Raw genomic sequence first — 25,474 nt, forward strand, 5'->3', positions numbered from 1 at the left:
TAAAGTGCTTATCTCGATGAGTTCAGCAAGTTGGAAGAAATCCACAACCTGTTCCAAAGTTTCTCTGAATGTCTTCTAGCAGTGAATGAGATTTGGCTGATATTCTGCCAATGTGTGTATCTCAATGAAATCAGAAACTGGTAAAGTGCTTATCTCGATGAGTTCAGCAAGTTGGAAGAAATCCACAATCTGTTCCAAAGTTTCTCTGAATATCTTCGAGCAGTGAATGAGATTTGCCTGATATTCTGCCAATGTGTGTATCTCAATCAAATGAGAAACTGGTAAAGTGCTTATCTCGCTGAGTTCAGCAATTTGGAAGAAATCCACAATAGGTTCCAAAGTTTCTCTGAAAACCATCGAGCAGTGAATGCCATTTGGCTGATATTCAGCCAATGTGTGTATCTCAATGAATTGAGAAAGTGGTAAAGTGCTTGTCTCGATGCGTTCAGCAAGTTGGAAGAAATCCACAATCTGTTCCAAAGTTTCTCTGAATATCTTCTAGCAGTGAATGCGATTTGGCTGATATTCTGCCAATGTGTGTATCTCAATGAAATGAGAAAGTGGTAAAGTGTTTATCTCCATGACTTCAGGAAGTTGGAAGAAATCCACAATCTGTTCCAAAGTTTCTCAGAATACCTATGAGCAGTGAATGCCATGTGGCTGATATTCTGCCCATGTGTGTATCTCAGTGAATTGAGAAATTTGTAAAGTGCTCATCTCCATGAGTTCAGCAAGTTGGAAGAAATCCACAATAGGTTCCAAAGTTTCTCCGAATAACTTCGAGCAGTGAAAGCCATTTGATAATATTCTGCGAATGTGTGCATCTCAATGAATTGAGAAAGTGGTAATGTCCTTCTCTCGGTGAGTTCAGCAATTTGGAAGAAATGCTCTATCGGATCCAAAGTTTCTTTGAAAACCTTCGAGCAGTGAATGCCATTTGGCTGATATTCTGCCAATGTGTGTATCTCAGTGAATTGAGAAAGTGGTAAAAAGCTTATCTCGCTGAGTTCAGCAATTTGGAAGAAATCCATAATAGGTTGCAAAGTTTCTCTGAAAACCATCGAGCAGTGAATGCCATTTGGCTGATATTCTGCCAATATGTGTATCTCAATGAATTGAGAAAGTGGTAAAGTGCTTATCTCGATGAGTTCAGCAAGTTGGAAGAAATCCACAATCTGTTCCAAAGTTTCTCTGAATATCTTCGAGCAGTGAATGCGATTTGGCTGATATTCTGCCAATGTGTGTATCTCAATGAGATGAGAAACTGGTAAAGTGCTTATCTCGCTGAGTTGAGCAATTTGGAAGAAATCCACATTAGGTTCCAAAGTTTCTCTGAAAACCATCGAGCAGTGAATGCCATTTGGCTGATATTCATCCAATGTGTGTATCTCAATTAATTGAGAAAGTCGTAAAGTGCTTATCTCGATGAGTTCAGCAAGTTGGAAGAAATCCACAATCTGTTCCAAAGTTTCTCTGAATATCTTCTAGCAGTGAATGAGATTTGGCTGATATTCTGCCAATGAGTGTATCTCAATGAAATGAGAAACTGGTAAAGTGCTTATCTCGATGAGTTCAGCAAGTTGGAAGAAATCCACAATCTGTTCCAAAGTTTCTCTGAATATCTTCTAGCAGTGAATGAGATTTGCCTGATATTCTGCCAATGTGTGTATCTCAATGAAATCAGAAACTGGTAAAGTGCTTATCTCGCTGAGTTCAGCAATTTGGAAGAAATCCACAATAGGTTGCAAAGTATCTCTGTAAACCATCGAGCAGTGAATGCCATTAGGCTGATATTCTGCCAATGTGTGTATCTCCATGAATTGAGAAAGTGGTAAAGTGCTTATCTCGATGCGTTCAGCAAGTTGGAAGAAATCCACCATCTGTTCCAAAGTTTCTCTGAATATCATCTAGCAGTGAATGCGATTTGGCTGATATTCTGCCAATGTGTGTATCTCAATGAAATGAGAAAGTGGTAAAGTGTTTATCTCCATGACTTCAGGAAGTTGGAAGAAATCCACAATCTGTTCCAAAGTTTCTCTGAATACCTATGAGCAGTGAATGCCATGTGGCTGATATTCTGCCCATGTGTGTATCTCAGTGAATTGAGAAAGTTGTAAAGTGCTCATCTCCATGAGTTCAGCAAGTTGGAAGAAATCCACAATAGGTTCCAAAGTTTCTCCGAATAACTTCGAGCAGTGAATGCCATTTGATAATATTCTGCGAATGTGTGTATCTCAATGAATTGAGAAAGTGGTAATGTCCTTCTCTCGGTGAGTTCAGCAATTTGGAAGAAATGCTCAATCGGATCCAAAGTTTCTTTGAAAACCATCCAGCAGTGAATGCCATTTGGCTGATATTCAGCCAATGTGTGTATCTCAGTGAAGTGAGAAAGTGGTAAAGTGCTTATCTCGATGAGTTCAGCAAGTTGGAAGAAATCCACAATAGGTTGCAAAGTTTGTCTGAGAACAATCGAGCAGTGCATGCCATTAGGCTGATATTCCGCCAATGTGTGTATCTCAATGAATTGAGAAAGTGGTAAAGTGCTTATCTCGATGAGTTCAGCAAGTTGGAAGAAATCCACAATCTGTTCCAAAGTTTCTCTGAATATCTTCGAGCAGTGAATGCGATTTGGCTGATATTCTGCCAATGTGTGTATCTCAGTGTATTGAGAAAGTTGTAAAGTGCTTATCTCGATGAGTTCAGCAAGTTGGAAGAAATCCAAAATCTGTTCCAAAGATTCTCTGAATATCTTCTCGCAGTGAATGCAATTTGGCTGATATTCTGCCAATGTGTGTATCTCAATGAAATGAGAAAGTGGTAAAGTGTTTACCTCCATCACTTCAGGAAGTTGGAAGTAATCCACAATCTGGTCCAAATTTTCTCTGAATACCTTTGAGAAGTGAATGCCATTTGGCAGATATTCTGCCAATGTGTGTATCTCCATGAATTGAGAAAATGGTCAAGTGCTCATCTCGATGAGTTCAGCAAGTTGGAAGAAATCCACAATCTGTTCCAAAGTTTCTCTGAATATCTTCTAGCAGTGAATGCGATTTGGCTGATATTCTGCCAATGTGTGTATCTCAATGAGATGAGAAACTGGTAAAGTGCTTACCTCGCTGAGTTGAGCAATTTGGAAGGAATCCACAATAGGTTGCAAAGTTTCTCTGAAAACCATCGAGCAGTGAATGCCATTTGGCTGATATTCAGCCAATGTGTGTATCTCAGTGAAGTGAGAAAGTGGTAAAGTGCTTATCTCGATGAGTTCATAATTTGGAAGAAATCCACAATCTGTTCCAAAGTTTCTCTGAATATCTTCTAGCAGTGAATGCGATTTGGCTGATATTCAGCCAATGTGTGTATCTCAATGGTATGAGAAACTGGTAAAGTGCTTATCTCGCTGAGTTGAGCAATTTGGAAGAAATCCACAATAGGTTCCAAAGTTTCTCTGAAAACCATCGAGCAGTGAATGCCATTTGGCTGATATTCTGCCAATGTGTGTATCTCAATTTATTGAGAAAGTGGTAAAGTGCTTATCTCGATGAGTTCAGCAAGTTGGAAGAAATCCACAACTTGTTCCAAAGTTTCTCTGAATGTCTTCTAGCAGTGAATGAGATTTGGCTGATATTCTGCCAATGTGTGTATCTCAATGAAATCAGAAACTGGTAAAGTGCTTATCTCGATGAGTTCAGCAAGTTGGAAGAAATCCACAATCTGTTCCAAAGTTTCTCTGAATATCTTCTAGCAGTGAATGAGATTTGCCTGATATTCTGCCATGTGTGTATCTCGATCAAATGAGAAACTGGTAAAGTGCTTATCTCGCTGAGTTCAGCAATTTGGAAGAAATCCACAATAGGTCCCAAAGTTTCTCTGAAAACCATCGAGCAGTGAATGCCATTTGGCTGATATTCAGCCAATGTGTGTATCTCAATGAATTGAGAAAATGGTAAAATGCTTATCTCGATGAGTTCAGCAAGTTGGAAGAAATCCACAATCTGTTCCAAAGTTTCTCTGAATATCTTCCAGCAGTGAATGCGATTTGGCTGATATTCGGCCAATGTGTGTATCTCAATGAAATGAGAAACTGGTAAAGTGCTTATCTCGCTGAGTTCAGCAATTTGGAAGAAATCCACAATAGGTTCCAAAGTTTCTCTGAAAACCATCGAGCAGTGAATGCCATTTGGCTGATATTCTGCCAATGTGTGTATCTCAATGAATTGCGAAAGTGGTAAAGTGCTTATCTCGATGAGTTCAGCAAGTTGGAAGGAATTCACAATCTGTTCCAAAGTTTCTCTGAATATCTTCTAGCAGTGAATGCAATTTGGCTGATATTCTGCCAATGTGTGTATCTCAATGAAATGAGAAAGTGGTAAAGTGTTTATCTCCATGACTTCAGGAAGTTGGAAGAAATCCACAATCTGTTCCAAATTTTCTCTGAATACCTTTGAGCAGTGAATGCCATTTGGCTGATATTCTGCCAATATGTGTATCTCAATGAAATGCGAAAGAGGTCAAGGGCTCATCTCGATGAGTTCAGCAAGTTGGAAGAAATCCACAATCTGTTCCAAAGTTACTCTGAATATCTTCTAGCAGTGAATGCCATTTGGCTGATATTCTGCCAATGTGTGTATCTCAATGAGATGAGAAACTGGTAAAGTGCTTACCTCGCTGAGTTGAGCAATTTGGAAGAAATCCACAATAGTTTGCAAAGTTTCTCTGAAAACCATCGAGCAGTGAATTCCATTTGGCTGATATTCAGCCAATGTGTGTATCTCAGTGAAGCGAGAAAGTGGTAAAGTGCTTATCTCGATGAGTTCAGCAAGTTGGAAGAAATCCACAATAGGTTGCAAAGTTTCTCTGAAAACCATCGAGCAGTGCATGCCCTTAGGCTGATATTCCGCCAATGTGTGTATCTCAATGAATTGAGAAAGTGGTAAAGTGCTTATCTCGATGAGTTCAGCACGTTGGAAGAAATCCACAATCTGTTCCAAAGTTTCTCTGAATATCTTCCAGCAGTGAATGCGATTTGGCTGATATTCTGCCAATGTGTGTATCTCAATGAAATGAGAAACTGGTAAAGTGCTTATCTCGCTGAGTTCAGCAATTTGGAAGAAATCCACAATATGTTGCAAAGTTTCTCTGAAAACCATCGAGCAGTGAATGCAATTTGACTGATATTCTGCCAATGTGTGTATCTCAATGAATTGCGAAAGTGGTAAAGTGCTTATCTCGATGAGTTCAGCAAGTTGGAAGGAATTCACAATCTGTTCCAAAGTTTCTCTGAATATCTTCTAGCAGTGAATGCGATTTGGCTGATATACAGCCAATGTGTGTATCTCAATGAATTGAGAAAGTGGTAAAGTGCTTATCTCGATGAGTTCAGCAAGTTGGAAGAAATCCACAATCTGTTCCAAAGTTTCTCTGAATATCTTCTAGCAGTGAATGAGATTTGCCTGATATTCTGCCAATGTGTGTATCTCGATGAAATGAGAATCTGGTAAAGTGATTATCTCGCTGAGTTCATAATTTGGAAGACATCCACAATAGGTTGCAAAGTTTCTCTGAAAAACATCGAGTAGTGAATGCCATTTGGCTGATATTCAGCCAATGTGTGTATCTCAATGAATTGAGAAAGTGGTAAAGTGCTTATCTCGATGAGTTCAGCAAGTTGGAAGAAATCCACAACCTGTTCCAAAGTTTCTCTGAACATCTTCAAGCAGTGAATGAGATTTGGCTGATATTCTGCCAATGTGTGTATCTCAATGAAATCAGAAACTGGGAAAGTGCTTATCTCGATGAGTTCAGCAAGTTGGAAGAAATCCACAATCTGTTCCAAAGTTTCTCTGAATATCTTCCAGCAGTGAATGCGATTTGGCTGATATTCTGACAATGTGTGTATCTCAATGAGATGAGAAACTGGTAAAGTGCTTACCTCGCTGAGTTGAGCAATTTGGAAGGAATCCACAATAGGTTGCAAAGTTTCTCTGAAAACCATCGAGCAGTGAATGCCATTTGGCTGATATTCAGCCAATGTGTGTATCTCAGTGAAGTGAGAAAGTGGTAAAGTGCTTATCTCGATGAGTTCATAATTTGGAAGACATCCACAATAGGTTGCAAAGTTTCTCTGAAAAACATCGAGCAGTGAATGCCATTTGGCTGATATTCTGCCAATGTGTGTATCTCAATGAATTGAGAAAGTGGTAAAGTGCTTATCTCGATGAGTTCAGCAAGTTGGAAGAAATCCACAACCTGTTCCAAAGTTTCTCTGAATGTCTTCTAGCAGTGAATGAGATTTGGCTGATATTCTGCCAATGTGTGTATCTCAATGAAATCAGAAACTGGTAAAGTGCTTATCTCGATGAGTTCAGCAAGTTGGAAGAAATCCACAATCTGTTCCAAAGTTTCTCTGAATATCTTCGAGCAGTGAATGAGATTTGCCTGATATTCTGCCAATGTGTGTATCTCAATCAAATGAGAAACTGGTAAAGTGCTTATCTCGCTGAGTTCAGCAATTTGGAAGAAATCCACAATAGGTTCCAAAGTTTCTCTGAAAACCATCGAGCAGTGAATGCCATTTGGCTGATATTCAGCCAATGTGTGTATCTCAATGAATTGAGAAAGTGGTAAAGTGCTTGTCTCGATGCGTTCAGCAAGTTGGAAGAAATCCACAATCTGTTCCAAAGTTTCTCTGAATATCTTCTAGCAGTGAATGCGATTTGGCTGATATTCTGCCAATGTGTGTATCTCAATGAAATGAGAAAGTGGTAAAGTGTTTATCTCCATGACTTCAGGAAGTTGGAAGAAATCCACAATCTGTTCCAAAGTTTCTCAGAATACCTATGAGCAGTGAATGCCATGTGGCTGATATTCTGCCCATGTGTGTATCTCAGTGAATTGAGAAATTTGTAAAGTGCTCATCTCCATGAGTTCAGCAAGTTGGAAGAAATCCACAATAGGTTCCAAAGTTTCTCCGAATAACTTCGAGCAGTGAAAGCCATTTGATAATATTCTGCGAATGTGTGCATCTCAATGAATTGAGAAAGTGGTAATGTCCTTCTCTCGGTGAGTTCAGCAATTTGGAAGAAATGCTCTATCGGATCCAAAGTTTCTTTGAAAACCTTCGAGCAGTGAATGCCATTTGGCTGATATTCTGCCAATGTGTGTATCTCAGTGAATTGAGAAAGTGGTAAAAAGCTTATCTCGCTGAGTTCAGCAATTTGGAAGAAATCCATAATAGGTTGCAAAGTTTCTCTGAAAACCATCGAGCAGTGAATGCCATTTGGCTGATATTCTGCCAATATGTGTATCTCAATGAATTGAGAAAGTGGTAAAGTGCTTATCTCGATGAGTTCAGCAAGTTGGAAGAAATCCACAATCTGTTCCAAAGTTTCTCTGAATATCTTCGAGCAGTGAATGCGATTTGGCTGATATTCTGCCAATGTGTGTATCTCAATGAGATGAGAAACTGGTAAAGTGCTTATCTCGCTGAGTTGAGCAATTTGGAAGAAATCCACATTAGGTTCCAAAGTTTCTCTGAAAACCATCGAGCAGTGAATGCCATTTGGCTGATATTCATCCAATGTGTGTATCTCAATTAATTGAGAAAGTCGTAAAGTGCTTATCTCGATGAGTTCAGCAAGTTGGAAGAAATCCACAATCTGTTCCAAAGTTTCTCTGAATATCTTCTAGCAGTGAATGAGATTTGGCTGATATTCTGCCAATGAGTGTATCTCAATGAAATGAGAAACTGGTAAAGTGCTTATCTCGATGAGATCAGCAAGTTGGAAGAAATCCACAATCTGTTCCAAAGTTTCTCTGAATATCTTCTAGCAGTGAATGAGATTTGCCTGATATTCTGCCAATGTGTGTATCTCAATGAAATCAGAAACTGGTAAAGTGCTTATCTCGCTGAGTTCAGCAATTTGGAAGAAATCCACAATAGGTTGCAAAGTATCTCTGTAAACCATCGAGCAGTGAATGCCATTAGGCTGATATTCTGCCAATGTGTGTATCTCCATGAATTGAGAAAGTGGTAAAGTGCTTATCTCGATGCGTTCAGCAAGTTGGAAGAAATCCACCATCTGTTCCAAAGTTTCTCTGAATATCATCTAGCAGTGAATGCGATTTGGCTGATATTCTGCCAATGTGTGTATCTCAATGAAATGAGAAAGTGGTAAAGTGTTTATCTCCATGACTTCAGGAAGTTGGAAGAAATCCACAATCTGTTCCAAAGTTTCTCTGAATACCTATGAGCAGTGAATGCCATGTGGCTGATATTCTGCCCATGTGTGTATCTCAGTGAATTGAGAAAGTTGTAAAGTGCTCATCTCCATGAGTTCAGCAAGTTGGAAGAAATCCACAATAGGTTCCAAAGTTTCTCCGAATAACTTCGAGCAGTGAATGCCATTTGATAATATTCTGCGAATGTGTGTATCTCAATGAATTGAGAAAGTGGTAATGTCCTTCTCTCGGTGAGTTCAGCAATTTGGAAGAAATGCTCAATCGGATCCAAAGTTTCTTTGAAAACCATCCAGCAGTGAATGCCATTTGGCTGATATTCAGCCAATGTGTGTATCTCAGTGAAGTGAGAAAGTGGTAAAGTGCTTATCTCGATGAGTTCAGCAAGTTGGAAGAAATCCACAATAGGTTGCAAAGTTTGTCTGAAAACAATCGAGCAGTGCATGCCATTAGGCTGATATTCCGCCAATGTGTGTATCTCAATGAATTGAGAAAGTGGTAAAGTGCTTATCTCGATGAGTTCAGCAAGTTGGAAGAAATCCACAATCTGTTCCAAAGTTTCTCTGAATATCTTCGAGCAGTGAATGCGATTTGGCTGATATTCTGCCAATGTGTGTATCTCAGTGTATTGAGAAAGTTGTAAAGTGCTTATCTCGATGAGTTCAGCAAGTTGGAAGAAATCCAAAATCTGTTCCAAAGATTCTCTGAATATCTTCTCGCAGTGAATGCAATTTGGCTGATATTCTGCCAATGTGTGTATCTCAATGAAATGAGAAAGTGGTAAAGTGTTTACCTCCATCACTTCAGGAAGTTGGAAGTAATCCACAATCTGGTCCAAATTTTCTCTGAATACCTTTGAGAAGTGAATGCCATTTGGCAGATATTCTGCCAATGTGTGTATCTCCATGAATTGAGAAAATGGTCAAGTGCTCATCTCGATGAGTTCAGCAAGTTGGAAGAAATCCACAATCTGTTCCAAAGTTTCTCTGAATATCTTCTAGCAGTGAATGCGATTTGGCTGATATTCTGCCAATGTGTGTATCTCAATGAGATGAGAAACTGGTAAAGTGCTTACCTCGCTGAGTTGAGCAATTTGGAAGGAATCCACAATAGGTTGCAAAGTTTCTCTGAAAACCATCGAGCAGTGAATGCCATTTGGCTGATATTCAGCCAATGTGTGTATCTCAGTGAAGTGAGAAAGTGGTAAAGTGCTTATCTCGATGAGTTCATAATTTGGAAGAAATCCACAATCTGTTCCAAAGTTTCTCTGAATATCTTCTAGCAGTGAATGCGATTTGGCTGATATTCAGCCAATGTGTGTATCTCAATGGTATGAGAAACTGGTAAAGTGCTTATCTCGCTGAGTTGAGCAATTTGGAAGAAATCCACAATAGGTTCCAAAGTTTCTCTGAAAACCATCGAGCAGTGAATGCCATTTGGCTGATATTCTGCCAATGTGTGTATCTCAATTTATTGAGAAAGTGGTAAAGTGCTTATCTCGATGAGTTCAGCAAGTTGGAAGAAATCCACAACCTGTTCCAAAGTTTCTCTGAATGTCTTCTAGCAGTGAATGAGATTTGGCTGATATTCTGCCAATGTGTGTATCTCAATGAAATCAGAAACTGGTAAAGTGCTTATCTCGATGAGTTCAGCAAGTTGGAAGAAATCCACAATCTGTTCCAAAGTTTCTCTGAATATCTTCTAGCAGTGAATGAGATTTGCCTGATATTCTGCCATGTGTGTATCTCGATCAAATGAGAAACTGGTAAAGTGCTTATCTCGCTGAGTTCAGCAATTTGGAAGAAATCCACAATAGGTCCCAAAGTTTCTCTGAAAACCATCGAGCAGTGAATGCCATTTGGCTGATATTCAGCCAATGTGTGTATCTCAATGAATTGAGAAAGTGGTAAAGTGCTTGTCTCGATGCGTTCAGCAAGTTGGAAGAAATCCACAATCTGTTCCAAAGTTTCTCTGAATATCTTCTAGCAGTGAATGCGATTTGGCTGATATTCTGCCAATGTGTGTATCTCAATGAAATGAGAAAGTGGTAAAGTGTTTATCTCCATGACTTCAGGAAGTTGGAAGAAATCCACAATCTTTTCCAAAGTTTCTCTGAATACCTATGAGCAGTGAATGCCATGTGGCTGATATTCTGCCCATGTGTGTATCTCAGTGAATTGAGAAATTTGTAAAGTGCTCATCTCCATGAGTTCAGCAAGTTGGAAGAAATCCACAATAGGTTCCAAAGTTTCTCCGAATAACTTCGAGCAGTGAAAGCCATTTGATAATATTCTGCGAATGTGTGCATCTCAATGAATTGAGAAAGTGGTAATGTCCTTCTCTCGGTGAGTTCAGCAATTTGGAAGAAATGCTCTATCGGATCCAAAGTTTCTTTGAAAACCTTCGAGCAGTGAATGCCATTTGGCTGATATTCTGCCAATGTGTGTATCTCAGTGAATTGAGAAAGTGGTAAAAAGCTTATCTCGCTGAGTTCAGCAATTTGGAAGAAATCCATAATAGGTTGCAAAGTTTCTCTGAAAACCATCCAGCAGTGAATGCCATTTGGCTGATATTCTGCCAATCTGTGTATCTCAATGAATTGAGAAAGTGGTAAAGTGCTTATCTCGATGAGTTCAGCAAGTTGGAAGAAATCCACAATCTGTTCCAAAGTTTCTCTGAATATCTTCGAGCAGTGAATGCGATTTGCCTGATATTCTGCCAATGTGTGTATCTCAGTGAATTGAGAAAGTTGTAAAGTGCTTATCTCGATGAGTTCAGCAAGTTGGAAGAAATCCACAATCTGTTCCAAAGTTTCTCTGAATATCTTCTCGCAGTGAATGCAATTTGGCTGATATTCTGCCAATGTGTGTATCTCAATGAAATGAGAAAGTGGTAAAGCGTTTACCTCCATCACTTCAGGAAGTTGGAAGAAATCCACAATCTGGTCCAAATTTTTTCTGAATACCTTTGAGAAGTGAATGCCATTTGGCTGATATTCTGCCAATGTGTGTATCTCAATGAATTGAGAAAATGGTCAAGTGCTCATCTCGATGAGTTCAGCAAGTTGGAAGAAATCCACAATCTGTTCCAAAGTTTCTCTGAATATCTTCTAGCAGTGAATGCGATTTGGCTGATATTCTGCCAATGTGTGTATCTCAATGAGATGAGAAACTGGTAAAGTGCTTACCTCGCTGAGTTGAGCAATTTGGAAGAAATCCACAATAGGTTTCAAAGTTTCTCTGAAAACCATCGAGCAGTGCATGCCATTAGGCTGATATTCCGCCAATGTGTGTATCTCAATGAATTGAGAAAGTGGTAAAGTGCTTGTCTCGATGAGTTAAGCAAGTTGGAAGAAATCCACTATATGTTCCAAAGTTTCTCTGAATATCTTCCAGCAGTGAATGCGATTTGGCTGATATTCTGCCAATGTGTGTATCTCAATGAAATCAGAAACTGGTAAAGTGCTTATCTCGCTGAGTTCAGCAATTTGGAAGAAATCCACAATAGGTTGCAAAGTTTCTCTGAAAACCATCGAGCAGTGAATGCAATTTGACTGATATTCTGCCAATGTGTGTATCTCAATGAATTGAGAAAGTGGTAAAGTGCTTATCTCGATGAGTTCAGCAAGTTGGAAGGAATTCACAATCTGTTCCAAAGTTTCTCTGAATATCTTCTAGCAGTGAATGCGATTTGGCTGATATACAGCCAATGTGTGTATCTCAATGAATTGAGAAAGTGGTAAAGTGCTTATCTCGATGAGTTCAGCAAGTTGGAAGAAATCCACAATCTGTTCCAAAGTTTCTCTGAATATCTTCTAGCAGTGAATGAGATTTGCCTGATATTCTGCCAATGTGTGTATCTCGATGAAATGAGAATCTGGTAAAGTGCTTATCTCGCTGAGTTCATAATTTGGAAGACATCCACAATAGGTTGCAAAGTTTCTCTGAAAAACATCGAGCAGTGAATGCCATTTGGCTGATATTCAGCCAATGTGTGTATCTCAATGAATTGAGAAAGTGGTAAAGTGCTTATCTCGATGAGTTCAGCAAGTTGGAAGAAATCCACAATCTGTTCCAAAGTTTCTCTGAATATCTTCAAGCAGTGAATGAGATTTGGCTGATATTCTGCCAATGTGTGTATCTCAATGAAATCAGAAACTGGTAAAGTGCTTATCTCGATGAGTTCAGCAAGTTGGAAGAAATGCACAATCTGTTCCAAAGTTTCTCTGAATATCTTCTAGCAGTGAATGCGATTTGGCTGATATTCTGCCAATGTGTGTATCTCAATGAGATGAGAAACTGGTAAAGTGCTTACCTCGCTGAGTTGAGCAATTTGGAAGGAATCCACAATAGGTTGCAAATTTTCTCTGAAAACCATCGAGCAGTGAATGCCATTTGGCTGATATTCAGCCAATGTGTGTATCTCAGTGAAGTGAAAAAGTGGTAAAGTGCTTATCTCGATGAGTTCATAATTTGGAAGACATCCACAATAGGTTGCAAAGTTTCTCTGAAAAACATCGAGCAGTGAATGCCATTTGGCTGATATTCTGCCAATGTGTGTATCTCAATGAATTGAGAAAGTGGTAAAGTGCATATCTCGATGAGTTCAGCAAGTTGGAAGGAATTCACAATCTGTCCCAAAGTTTCTCTGAATATCTTCTAGCAGTGAATGAGATTTGGCTGATATTCTGCCAATGTGTGTATCTCAATGAAATGAGAAACTGGTAAAGTGCTTATCTCGCTGAGTTGAGCAATTTGGAAGACATCCACAATAGGTTGCAAAGTTTCTCTGAAAAACATCGAGCAGTGAATGCCATTTGGCTGATATTCTGCCAATGTGTGTATCTCAATGAATTGAGAAAGTGGTAAAGTGCTTATCTCGATGAGTTCAGCAAGTTGGAAGAAATCCACAATCTGTTCCAAAGTTTCTCTGAATATCTTCTAGCAGTGAATGAGATTTGCCTGATATTCTGCCAATGTGTGTATCTCGATGAAATGAGAATCTGGTAAAGTGCTTATCTCGCTGAGTTCATAATTTGGAAGACATCCACAATAGGTTGCAAAGTTTCTCTGAAAAACATCGAGCAGTGAATGCCATTTGGCTGATATTCAGCCAATGTGTGTATCTCAATGAATTGAGAAAGTGGTAAAGTGCTTATCTCGATGAGTTCAGCAAGATGGAAGAAATCCACAATCTGTTCCAAAGTTTCTCTGAATATCTTCAAGCAGTGAATGAGATTTGGCTGATATTCTGCCAATGTGTGTATCTCAATGAAATCAGAAACTGGTAAAGTGCTTATCTCGATGAGTTCAGCAAGTTGGAAGAAATCCACAATCTGTTCCAAAGTTTCTCTGAATATCTTCTAGCAGTGAATGCGATTTGGCTGATATTCTGCCAATGTGTGTATCTCAATGAGATGAGAAACTGGTAAAGTGCTTACCTCGCTGAGTTGAGCAATTTGGAAGGAATCCACAATAGGTTGCAAATTTTCTCTGGAAACCATCGAGCAGTGAATGCCATTTGGCTGATATTCAGCCAATGTGTGTATCTCAGTGAAGTGAGAAAGTGGTAAAGTGCTTATCTCGATGAGTTCATAATTTGGAAGACATCCACAATAGGTTGCAAAGTTTCTCTGAAAAACATCGAGCAGTGAATGCCATTTGGCTGATATTCTGCCAATGTGTGTATCTCAATGAATTGAGAAAGTGGTAAAGTGCATATCTCGATGAGTTCAGCAAGTTGGAAGGAATTCACAATCTGTCCCAAAGTTTCTCTGAATATCTTCTAGCAGTGAATGCAACTTGGCTGATATTCTGCCAATGTGTGTATCTCAATGAAATGAGAAACTGGTAAAGTGCTTATCTCGCTGAGTTGAGCAATTTGGAAGACATCCATAATAGGTTGCAAAGTTTCTCTGAAAAACATCGAGCAGTGAATGCCATTTGGCTGATATTCTGCCAATGTGTGTATCTCAATGAAATGAGAACGTGGTAAAGTGTTTAATCCATGGCTTCAGGACGTTGGAAGAAATCCACAATCTGTTCCAAAGTTTCTCTGAATACCTATGAGCAGTGAATGCCATGTGGCTGATATTCTGCCCATGTGTGTTTCTCAGTGAATTGAGAAAGTTGTAAAGTGCTCATCTCCATGAGTTCAGCAAGTTGGAAGAAATCCACAATAGGTTCCAAAGTTTCTCCGAATAACTTCGAGCAGTGAATGCCATTTGATAATATTCTGCGAATGTGTGTATCTCAATGAATTGAGAAAGTGGTAATGTCCTTCTCTCGGTGAGTTCAGCAATTTGGAAGAAATGCTCTATCGGATCCAAAGTTTCTTTGAAAACCATCGAGCAGTGAATGCCATTTGGCTGATATTCTGCCAATGTGTGTATCTCAGTGAATTGAGAAAATGGTAAATAGCTTATCTCGCTGAGTTCAGCAATTTGGAAGAAATCCATAATAGGTTCCAAAGTTTCTCTGAAAACCATCGAGCAGTGAATGCCATTTGGCAGATATTCTGCCAATGTGTGTATCTCAATGAATTGAGAAAGTGGTAAAGTGCTTATCCCGATGAGTTCAGCAAGTTGGAAGAAATCCGCAATCTGTTCCAAAGTTTCTCTGAATATCTTCGAGCAGTGAATGCGATTTGCCTGATATTCTGCCAATGTGTGTATCTCAGTGAATTGAGAAAGTTGTAAAGTGCTTATATCGATGAGTTCAGCAAGTTGGAAGAAATCCACAATCTGTTCCAAAGTTTCTCTGAATATCTTCTCGCAGTGAATGCAATTTGGCTGATATTCTGCCAATGTGTGTATCTCAATGAAATGAGAAAGTGGTAAAGTGTTTACCTCCATCACTTCAGGAAGTTGGAAGAAATCCACAATCTTGTCCAAATTTTCTCTGAATACCTTTGAGATGTGAATGCCATTTGGCTGATATTCTGCCAATGTGTGTATCTCAATGAATTGAGAAAATGGTCAAGTGCTCATCTCGATGAGTTCAGCAAGTTGGAAGAAATCCACAATCTGTTCCAAAGTTTCTCTGAATATCTTCTAGCAGTGAATGCGATTTGGCTGATATTCTGCCAATGTGTGTATCTCAATGAGATGAGAAACTGGTAAAGTGCTTACCTCGCTGAGTTGAGCAATTTGGAAGAAATCCACAATAGTTTGCAAAGTTTCTCTGAAAACCATCGAGCAGTGAATTCCATTTGGCTGATATTCAGCCAATGTGTGTATCTCAGTGAAGCGAGAAAGTGGTAAAGTGCTTATCTCGATGAGTTCAGCAAGTTGGAAGAAATCCACAATAGGTTGCAAAGTTTGTCTGAAAACCATCGAGCAGTGCATGCCATTAGGCTGATATTCCGCCAATGTGTGTATCTCAATGAATTGAGAAAATGGTAAAATGCTTATCTCGATGAGTTCAGCAAGTTGGAAGAAATCCACAATCTGTTCCAAAGTTTCTCTGAATATCTTCCAGCAGTGAATGCGATTTGGCTGATATTCGGCCAATGTGTGTATCTCAATGAAATGAGAAACTGGTAAAGTGCTTATCTCGCTGAGTTCAGCAATTTGGAAGAAATCCACAATAGGTTCCAAAGTTTCTCTGAAAACCATCGAGCAGTGAATGCCATTTGGCTGATATTCTGCCAATGTGTGTATCTCAATGAATTGCGAAAGTGGTAAAGTGCTTATCTCGATGAGTTCAGCAAGTTGGAAGGAATTCACAATCTGTTCCAAAGTTTCTCTGAATATCTTCTAGCAGTGAATGCAATTTGGCTGATATTCTGCCAATGTGTGTATCTCAATGAAATGAGAAAGTGGTAAAGTGTTTATCTCCATGACTTCAGGAAGTTGGAAGAAATCCACAATCTGTTCCAAATTTTCTCTGAATACCTTTGAGCAGTGAATGCCATTTGGCTGATATTCTGCCAATATGTGTATCTCAATGAAATGCGAAAGAGGTCAAGGGCTCATCTCGATGAGTTCAGCAAGTTGGAAGAAATCCACAATCTGTTCCAAAGTTACTCTGAATATCTTCTAGCAGTGAATGCCATTTGGCTGATATTCTGCCAATGTGTGTATCTCAATGAGATGAGAAACTGGTAAAGTGCTTACCTCGCTGAGTTGAGCAATTTGGAAGAAATCCACAATAGTTTGCAAAGTTTCTCTGAAAACCATCGAGCAGTGAATTCCATTTGGCTGATATTCAGCCAATGTGTGTATCTCAGTGAAGCGAGAAAGTGGTAAAGTGCTTATCTCGATGAGTTCAGCAAGTTGGAAGAAATCCACAATAGGTTGCAAAGTTTCTCTGAAAACCATCGAGCAGTGCATGCCATTAGGCTGATATTCCGCCAATGTGTGTATCTCAATGAATTGAGAAAGTGGTAAAGTGCTTATCTCGATGAGTTCAGCACGTTGGAAGAAATCCACAATCTGTTCCAAAGTTTCTCTGAATATCTTCCAGCAGTGAATGCGATTTGGCTGATATTCTGCCAATGTGTGTATCTCAATGAAATGAGAAACTGGTAAAGTGCTTATCTCGCTGAGTTCAGCAATTTGGAAGAAATCCACAATATGTTGCAAAGTTTCTCTGAAAACCATCGAGCAGTGAATGCAATTTGACTGATATTCTGCCAATGTGTGTATCTCAATGAATTGCGAAAGTGGTAAAGTGCTTATCTCGATGAGTTCAGCAAGTTGGAAGGAATTCACAATCTGTTCCAAAGTTTCTCTGAATATCTTCTAGCAGTGAATGCGATTTGGCTGATATACAGCCAATGTGTGTATCTCAATGAATTGAGAAAGTGGTAAAGTGCTTATCTCGATGAGTTCAGCAAGTTGGAAGAAATCCAGAATCTGTTCCAAAGTTTCTCTGAATATCTTCTAGCAGTGAATGAGATTTGCCTGATATTCTGCCAATGTGTGTATCTCGATGAAATGAGAATCTGGTAAAGTGATTATCTCGCTGAGTTCATAATTTGGAAGACATCCACAATAGGTTGCAAAGTTTCTCTGAAAAACATCGAGTAGTGAATGCCATTTGGCTGATATTCAGCCAATGTGTGTATCTCAATGAATTGAGAAAGTGGTAAAGTGCTTATCTCGATGAGTTCAGCAAGTTGGAAGAAATCCACAACCTGTTCCAAAGTTTCTCTGAACATCTTCAAGCAGTGAATGAGATTTGGCTGATATTCTGCCAATGTGTGTATCTCAATGAAATCAGAAACTGGGAAAGTGCTTATCTCGATGAGTTCAGCAAGTTGGAAGAAATCCACAATCTGTTCCAAAGTTTCTCTGAATATCTTCCAGCAGTGAATGCGATTTGGCTGATATTCTGACAATGTGTGTATCTCAATGAGATGAGAAACTGGTAAAGTGCTTACCTCGCTGAGTTGAGCAATTTGGAAGGAATCCACAATAGGTTGCAAAGTTTCTCTGAAAACCATCGAGCAGTGAATGCCATTTGGCTGATATTCAGCCAATGTGTGTATCTCAGTGAAGTGAGAAAGTGGTAAAGTGCTTATCTCGATGAGTTCATAATTTGGAAGACATCCACAATAGGTTGCAAAGTTTCTCTGAAAAACATCGAGCAGTGAATGCCATTTGGCTGATATTCTGCCAATGTGTGTATCTCAATGAATTGAGAAAGTGGTAAAGTGCTTATCTCGATGAGTTCAGCAAGTTGGAAGAAATCCACAACCTGTTCCAAAGTTTCTCTGAATGTCTTCTAGCAGTGAATGAGATTTGGCTGATATTCTGCCAATGTGTGTATCTCAATGAAATCAGAAACTGGTAAAGTGCTTATCTCGATGAGTTCAGCAAGTTGGAAGAAATCCACAATCTGTTCCAAAGTTTCTCTGAATATCTTCGAGCAGTGAATGAGATTTGCCTGATATTCTGCCAATGTGTGTATCTCAATCAAATGAGAAACTGGTAAAGTGCTTATCTCGCTGAGTTCAGCAATTTGGAAGAAATCCACAATAGGTTCCAAAGTTTCTCTGAAAACCATCGAGCAGTGAATGCCATTTGGCTGATATTCAGCCAATGTGTGTATCTCAATGAATTGAGAAAGTGGTAAAGTGCTTGTCTCGATGCGTTCAGCAAGTTGGAAGAAATCCACAATCTGTTCCAAAGTTTCTCTGAATATCTTCTAGCAGTGAATGCGATTTGGCTGATATTCTGCCAATGTGTGTATCTCAATGAAATGAGAAAGTGGTAAAGTGTTTATCTCCATGACTTCAGGAAGTTGGAAGAAATCCACAATCTGTTCCAAAGTTTCTCAGAATACCTATGAGCAGTGAATGCCATGTGGCTGATATTCTGCCCATGTGTGTATCTCAGTGAATTGAGAAATTTGTAAAGTGCTCATCTCCATGAGTTCAGCAAGTTGGAAGAAATCCACAATAGGTTCCAAAGTTTCTCCGAATAACTTCGAGCAGTGAAAGCCATTTGATAATATTCTGCGAATGTGTGCATCTCAATGAATTGAGAAAGTGGTAATGTCCTTCTCTCGGTGAGTTCAGCAATTTGGAAGAAATGCTCTATCGGATCCAAAGTTTCTTTGAAAACCTTCGAGCAGTGAATGCCATTTGGCTGATATTCTGCCAATGTGTGTATCTCAGTGAATTGAGAGAGTGGTAAAAAGCTTATCTCGCTGAGTTCAGCAATTTGTAAGAAATCCATAATAGGTTGCAAAGTTTCTCTGAAAACCATCGAGCAGTGAATGCCATTTGGCTGATATTCTGCCAATATGTGTATCTCAATGAATTGAGAAAGTGGTAAAGTGCTTATCTCGATGAGTTCAGCAAGTTGGAAGAAATCCACAATCTGTTCCAAAGTTTCTCTGAATATCTTCTAGCAGTGAATGCGATTTGCCTGATATTCTGCCAATGTGTGTATCTCAGTGAATTGAGAAAGTTGTAAAGTGCTTATATCGATGAGTTCAGCAAGTTGGAAGAAATCCACAATCTGTTCCAAAGTTTCTCTGAATATCTTCTCGCAGTGAATGCAATTAGGCTGATATTCTGCCAATGTGTGTATCTCAATGAAATGAGAAAGTGGTAAAGTGTTTACCTCCATCACTGCAGGAAGTTGGAAGAAATCCACAATCTGGGCCAAATTTTCTCTGAATACCTTTGAGAAGTGAATGCCATTTGGCTGATATTCTGCCAATGTGTGTATCTCAATGAATTGAGAAAATGGTCAAGTGCTCATCTCGATGAGTTCAGCAAGTTGGAAGAAATCCACAATCTGTTCCAAAGTTTCTCTGAATATCTTCTAGCAGTGAATGCGATTTGGCTGATATTCTGCCAATGTGTGTATCTCAATGAGATGAGAAACTGGTAAAGTGCTTACCTCGCTGAGTTGAGCAATTTGGAAGAAATCCATAATAGGTTGCAAAGTTTCTCTGAAAACCATCCAGCAGTGAATGCCATTTGGCTGATATTCTGCCAATCTGTGTATCTCAATGAATTGAGAAAGTGGTAAAGTGCTTATCTCGATGAGTTCAGCAAGTTGGAAGAAATCCACAATCTGTTCCAAAGTTTCTCTGAATATCTTCGAGCAGTGAATGCGATTTGCCTGATATTCTGCCAATGTGTGTATCTCAGTGAATTGAGAAAGTTGTAAAGTGCTTATCTCGATGAGTTCAGCAAGTTGGAAGAAATCCACAATCTGTTCCAAAGTTTCTCTGAATATCTTCTCGCAGTGAATGCAATTTGGCTGATATTCTGCCAATGTGTGTATCTCAATGAAATGAGAAAGTGGTAAAGCGTTTACCTCCATCACTTCAGGAAGTTGGAAGAAATCCACAATCTGGTCCAAATTTTTTCTGAATACCTTTGAGAAGTGAATGCCATTTGGCTGATATTCTGCCAATGTGTGTATCTCAATGAATTGAGAAAATGGTCAAGTGCTCATCTCGATGAGTTCAGCAAGTTGGAAGAAATCCACAATCTGTTCCAAAGTTTCTCTGAATATCTTCTAGCAGTGAATGCGATTTGGCTGATATTCTGCCAATGTGTGTATCTCAATGAGATGAGAAACTGGTAAAGTGCTTACCTCGCTGAGTTGAGCAATTTGGAAGAAATCCACAATAGGTTTCAAAGTTTCTCTGAAAACCATCGAGCAGTGCATGCCATTAGGCTGATATTCCGCCAATGTGTGTATCTCAATGAATTGAGAAAGTGGTAAAGTGCTTGTCTCGATGAGTTAAGCAAGTTGGAAGAAATCCACTATATGTTCCAAAGTTTCTCTGAATATCTTCCAGCAGTGAATGCGATTTGGCTGATATTCTGCCAATGTGTGTATCTCAATGAAATGAGAAACTGGTAAAGTGCTTATCTCGCTGAGTTCAGCAATTTGGAAGAAATCCACAATAGGTTGCAAAGTTTCTCTGAAAACCATCGAGCAGTGAATGCAATTTGACTGATATTCTGCCAATGTGTGTATCTCAATGAATTGAGAAAGTGGTAAAGTGCTTATCTCGATGAGTTCAGCAAGTTGGAAGGAATTCACAATCTGTTCCAAAGTTTCTCTGAATATCTTCTAGCAGTGAATGCGATTTGGCTGATATACAGCCAATGTGTGTATCTCAATGAATTGAGAAAGTGTTAAAGTGCTTATCTCGATGAGTTCAGCAAGTTGGAAGAAATCCACAATCTGTTCCAAAGTTTCTCTGAATATCTTCTAGCAGTGAATGAGATTTGCCTGATATTCTGCCAATGTGTGTATCTCGATGAAATGAGAATCTGGTAAAGTGCTTATCTCGCTGAGTTCATAATTTGGAAGACATCCACAATAGGTTGCAATGTTTCTCTGAAAAACATCGAGCAGTGAATGCCATTTGGCTGATATTCAGCCAATGTGTGTATCTCAATGAATTGAGAAAGTGGTAAAGTGCTTATCTCGATGAGTTCAGCAAGTTGGAAGAAATCCACAATCTGTTCCAAAGTTTCTCTGAATATCTTCAAGCAGTGAATGAGATTTGGCTGATATTCTGCCAATGTGTGTATCTCAATGAAATCAGAAACTGGTAAAGTGCTTATCTCGATGAGTTCAGCAAGTTGGAAGAAATCCACAATCTGTTCCAAAGTTTCTCTGAATATCTTCTAGCAGTGAATGCGATTTGGCTGATATTCTGCCAATGTGTGTATCTCAATGAGATGAGAAACTGGTAAAGTGCTTACCTCGCTGAGTTGAGCAATTTGGAAGGAATCCACAATAGGTTGCAAATTTTCTCTGAAAACCATCGAGCAGTGAATGCCATTTGGCTGATATTCAGCCAATGTGTGTATCTCAGTGAAGTGAGAAAGTGGTAAAGTGCTTATCTCGATGAGTTCATAATTTGGAAGACATCCACAATAGGTTGCAAAGTTTCTCTGAAAAACATCGAGCAGTGAATGCCATTTGGCTGATATTCTGCCAATGTGTGTATCTCAATGAATTGAGAAAGTGGTAAAGTGCATATCTCGATGAGTTCAGCAAGTTGGAAGGAATTCACAATCTGTCCCAAAGTTTCTCTGAATATCTTCTAGCAGTGAATGCAACTTGGCTGATATTCTGCCAATGTGTGTATCTCAATGAAATGAGAAACTGGTAAAGTGCTTATCTCGCTGAGTTGAGCAATTTGGAAGACATCCATAATAGGTTGCAAAGTTTCTCTGAAAAACATCGAGCAGTGAATGCCATTTGGCTGATATTCTGCCAATGTGTGTATCTCAATGAAATGAGAACGTGGTAAAGTGTTTAATCCATGGCTTCAGGACGTTGGAAGAAATCCACAATCTGTTCCAAAGTTTCTCTGAATACCTATGGCAGTGAATGCCATGTGGCTGATATTCTGCCCATGTGTGTATCTCAGTGAATTGAGAAAGTTGTAAAGTGCTCATCTCCATGAGTTCAGCAAGTTGGAAGAAATCCACAATAGGTTCCAAAGTTTCTCCGAATAACTTCGAGCAGTGAATGCCATTTGATAATATTCTGCGAATGTGTGTATCTCAATGAATTGAGAAAGTGGTAATGTCCTTCTCTCGGTGAGTTCAGCAATTTGGAAGAAATGCTCTATCGGATCCAAAGTTTCTTTGAAAACCATCGAGCAGTGAATGCCATTTGGCTGATATTCTGCCAATGTGTGTATCTCAGTGAATTGAGAAAATGGTAAATAGCTTATCTCGCTGAGTTCAGCAATTTGGAAGAAATCCATAATAGGTTCCAAAGTTTCTCTGAAAACCATCGAGCAGTGAATGCCATTTGGCAGATATTCTGCCAATGTGTGTATCTCAATGAATTGAGAAAGTGGTAAAGTGCTTATCCCGATGAGTTCAGCAAGTTGGAAGAAATCCGCAATCTGTTCCAAAGTTTCTCTGAATATCTTCGAGCAGTGAATGCGATTTGCCTGATATTCTGCCAATGTGTGTATCTCAGTGAATTGAGAAAGTTGTAAAGTGCTTATATCGATGAGTTCAGCAAGTTGGAAGAAATCCACAATCTGTTCCAAAGTTTCTCTGAATATCTTCTCGCAGTGAATGCAATTTGGCTGATATTCTGCCAATGTGTGTATCTCAATGAAATGAGAAAGTGGTAAAGAGTTTACCTCCATCACTTCAGGAAGTTGGAAGAAATCCACAATCTTGTCCAAATTTTCTCTGAATACCTTTGAGATGTGAATGCCATTTGGCTGATATTCTGCCAATGTGTGTATCTCAATGAATTGAGAAAATGGTCAAGTGCTCATCTCGATGAGTTCAGCAAGTTGGAAGAAATCCACAATCTGTTCCAAAGTTTCTCTGAATATCTTCTAGCAGTGAATGCGATTTGGCTGATATTCTGCCAATGTGTGTATCTCAATGAGATGAGAAACTGGTAAAGTGCTTACCTCGCTGAGTTGAGCAATTTGGAAGAAATCCACAATAGTTTGCAAAGTTTCTCTGAAAACCATCGAGCAGTGAATTCCATTTGGCTGATATTCAGCCAATGTGTGTATCTCAGTGAAGCGAGAAAGTGGGAAAGTGCTTATCTCGATGAGTTCAGAAAGTTGGAAGAAATGCACAATCTGTTCCAAAGTTTCTCTGAATATCTTCCAGCAGTGAATGCGATTTGGCTGATATTCGGCCAATGTGTGTATCTCAATGAATTGAGAAAGTGGTAAAGTGCTTATCTCGATGAGTTCAGCAAGTTGGAAGAAATCCACAATCTGTTCCAAAGTTTCTCTGAATATCTTCTAGCAGTGAATGAGATTTGCCTGATATTCTGCCAATGTGTGTATCTCGATGAAATGAGAATCTGGTAAAGTGCTTATCTCGCTGAGTTCATAATTTGGAAGACATCCACAATAGGTTGCAAAGTTTCTCTGAAAAACATCGAGCAGTGAATGCCATTTGGCTGATATTCAGCCAATGTGTGTATCTCAATGAATTGAGAAAGTGGTAAAGTGCTTATCTCGATGAGTTCAGCAAGTTGGAAGAAATCCACAATCTGTTCCAAAGTTTCTCTGAATATCTTCAAGCAGTGAATGAGATTTGGCTGATATTCTGCCAATGTGTGTATCTCAATGAAATCAGAAACTGGTAAAGTGCTTATCTCGATGAGTTCAGCAAGTTGGAAGAAATCCACAATCTGTTCCAAAGTTTCTCTGAATATCTTCTAGCAGTGAATGCGATTTGGCTGATATTCTGCCAATGTGTGTATCTCAATGAGATGAGAAACTGGTAAAGTGCTTACCTCGCTGAGTTGAGCAATTTGGAAGGAATCCACAATAGGTTGCAAAGTTTCTCTGAAAACCATCGAGCAGTGAATGCCATTTGGCTGATATTCAGCCAATGTGTGTATCTCAGTGAAGTGAGAAAGTGGTAAAGTGCTTATCTCGATGAGTTCATAATTTGGAAGACATCCACAATAGGTTGCAAAGTTTCTCTGAAAAACATCGAGCAGTGGATGCCATTTGGCTGATATTCTGCCAATGTGTGTATCTCAATGAATTGAGAAAGTGGTAAAGTGCATATCTCGATGAGTTCAGCAAGTTGGAAGAAATCCACAATCTGTTCCAAAGTTTCTCTGAATATCTTCTAGCAGTGAATGCGAATTGGCTGATATTCTGCCAATGTGTGTATCTCAATGGTATGAGAAACTGGTAAAGTGCTTATCTCGCTGAGTTCAGCAATTTGGAAGAAATCCACAATAGGTTGCAAAGTTTCTCTGAAAACCATCGAGCAGTGAATGCAATTTGACTGATATTCTGCCAATGTGTGTATCTCAATGAATTGCGAAAGTGGTAAAGTGCTTATCTCGATGAGTTCAGCAAGTTGGAAGGAATTCACAATCTGTTCCAAAGTTTCTCTGAATATCTTCTAGCAGTGAATGCAACTTTGCTGATATTCTGCCAATGTGTGTATCTCAATGAAATGAGAAAGTGGTAAAGTGTTTATCTCGATGACTTCAGGAAGTTGGAAGAAATCCACAATCTGTTCCAAATATTCTCTGAATACCTTTGAGCAGTGAATGCCATTTGGCTGATATTCTGCCAATACGTGTATCTCAATGAATTGCGAAAGTGGTCAAGTGCTCATCTCGATGAGTTCAGCAAGTTGGAAGAAATCCACAATCTGTTCCAAAGTTTCTCTGAATATCTTCTAGCAGCGAATGCGATTTTGCTGATATTCAGCCAATGTGTGTATCTCAATGAATTGAGAAATTGGTAATGTCCATGTCTCCATGCGTTCAGCAATTTGGAAGAAATGCTCAATCGGATCCAAAGTTTCTTTGAAAACCATCGAGCAGTGAATGCCATTTGGCTGATATTCTGCCAATAAGTGTATCTCAATGAGATGAGAAACTGGTAAAGTGCTTATCTCGCTGAGTTGAGCAATTTGGAAGACATCCACAATAGGTTGCAAAGTTTCTATGAGAAACATCGAGCAGTGAATGCCATTTGGCTGATATTCTGCCAATGTGTGTATCTCAATGAATTGAGAAAGTGGTAAAGTGCTTATCTCGATGAGTTCAGCAAGTTGGAAGAAATCCACAATCTGTTCCAAAGTTTCTCTGAATATCTTCTAGCAGTGAATGCCATTTGGCTGATATTCTGCCAATGTGTGTATCTCAATGAAATGAGAAAGTGGTAAAGTGTTTAATCCATGGCTTCAGGACGTTGGAAGAAATCCACAATCTGTTCCAAAGTTTCTCTGAATACCTATGAGCAGTGAATGCCATGTGGCTGATATTCTGCCCATGTGTGTATCT

The sequence above is a fragment of the Carcharhinus amblyrhynchos genome, chromosome 11, assembly GCF_965287045.1.
Source record: "Carcharhinus amblyrhynchos chromosome 11, sCarAmb.v2.hapA, whole genome shotgun sequence".
In the NCBI taxonomy this organism is placed as follows: Eukaryota; Metazoa; Chordata; class Chondrichthyes; order Carcharhiniformes; family Carcharhinidae; genus Carcharhinus; species Carcharhinus amblyrhynchos.